The 1,786-nt window shown below is 46.3% G+C and overlaps 1 long non-coding RNA gene across 1 annotated transcript; it reads left to right on the top strand.

Annotated features, from left to right (window-relative positions):
• Window positions 1-1,362, top strand: LOC121921179. Its single transcript, XR_006101865.1, has 2 exons — window positions 1-46; window positions 1,274-1,362. It is a non-coding gene; the product is annotated as an uncharacterized LOC121921179 (long non-coding RNA).
• The last annotated feature ends 424 nt before the right edge of the window (window positions 1,363-1,786 follow it).

The raw sequence follows: 1,786 nt of genomic DNA, 5'->3' as shown, positions 1-1,786 counted from the left end.
TGGAGCTACCAAGGGGACCCCCAGGAAGGCCAGCAAGCCCCTCTTGGTAAGAAGGACCAGGGCTTGGCAGGGTCAGTTGCTGCCTTTGCTTTGCTGCTCCTGTTTGACTTGTGGGTTTCCTTGCCAAAGAGCTGGAACACGTGGCAGGGTTTCCCCATCTCTGGAGCCAGCAGCAATCCAAGCAGGTCTTCCCAGATCAGTTCCAGTTTAATGCTGGACAAGGCCCAAAACATCATGCCAGGCTCAGGTCTTGTAAGCCCAGGGACACGGCTGGCTTGCTTGGATTAATGTGTCTGTCATTGTGTGTCTGTCTGCCTTTCTCTTTTCCTACTCCCTTCAGTGGTCCAAATCTTACTCCAGAAATAATCCAGTTTGAGATGGATATAGGGCCCATTACAGACAGGCCACAATAAAGCCGCTTTGGATCTCTTTGGAAGTATGCAGTTTGAATGGTGCATGAGTCCTAAGAGGCCAGAAACTGCGCCAAAGCCATGCTCAGGTCCTAAGGACTGGAGCGCAGCTTCTGGACTCTTAAGATGCGTGTGTCATTTAAACGGCATGCCTCCAAAGTGGCCCAAAGCAGCTTTATTTGGGCCTGTCTGTAATGGGCCCTATAGCCATCTCAAACTGGAGTAAGATTTGGACCATAGTCTGCGTGGGCCCTTTATTTCCCCTGGCTCAGTGTTAGAGAGTTTGTAGTTTATTGTGGCATCAAAGTCCCCTCTGAGAGAGAAGGCTAAACGTCCCACAAAACTGCGGTTCGCAGGATTTCCTAGCCTTGAGGCCAGGGCAGTCAAAGTGGTCTGAACCTGGATTATTTCTGCAGTGTGTTTCGGACCCAAGTTAAATGAATAAATGGGAAAACGAAAGTTGTTATTGACAGTTGTTTCTGACTTACGGTAACCGGCTTAAGGCAACCCTACCATAAGGTTTTCCTGGCAAGTTTCTTCAGAGAGAGGTTTGCCGTTGCTAAACTTTGAGGCTGAGACAGTGTGACTTGCCCAAGTTCACACAGTGGTGAAGTCTCGATTCAAACCGGCGTCTATATTCATAGTCCAACACTGAAACCACTCATTGTGACGATAGGCTTGGTTAACATTTAGCTGGATACAAATGCAGAGCTATAAAAAGAGGTGCACTTTGGTTTTGGCAGGAACTTTAAAATACCTGTCACAATCCAACTCTGATTTGAGCCTCTACAAGTCTCCTCTTTTTAAAGAAGGGTTTAAATGCTTGCAGAGTTTCCCTGACCTTAGTTTTCTTTCTCACGCAGTTCAGTTTACCAATGGCAAACTGAAGAGCTCTGAAAATATGACTTTCAACTTGTACAGAAGCAAAAAGGCCACAAACCCCAGAAAGAAGCAGAAAGTAACTTTGGTGAGTAGATTTCTGATCTGTAAGCTTATTTTTCTGATTGATAAGAGCGGTGAACCCTAAATTTATTTACAGTTGGCCCTCCATTTTCGTGGGGGATCCGTTCCAGAACACACACACACCCCACGAAAACAGAGGCTTGAGCTTATTCAAGCCCCATAGGTTAGAATGGAGCATGCTGCTGGGCACACGCGCCATTGCAAGTAGAAGAGGTTGCCCCTCCATGTATATTCAAGAGCGCGGATCTCAGATCCATGCATTAGGAGGGGCGACTGTATATACCTACTTATTTACAACTTCCCCCTAAAGCTTTTTCTTTGTTGAATTTGGAGAGGCTTACATAAAGCTCTGACTCTGAAGCTTTATCATCAGACATTGAAGCATTGTTACAGAGCAGTCTGATACATGTCTC

The sequence above is a fragment of the Sceloporus undulatus genome, chromosome 2, assembly GCF_019175285.1.
Source record: "Sceloporus undulatus isolate JIND9_A2432 ecotype Alabama chromosome 2, SceUnd_v1.1, whole genome shotgun sequence".
NCBI lineage: Eukaryota > Metazoa > Chordata > Lepidosauria > Squamata > Phrynosomatidae > Sceloporus > Sceloporus undulatus.
This window is presented reverse-complemented; position numbering and strand designations above follow the sequence as displayed.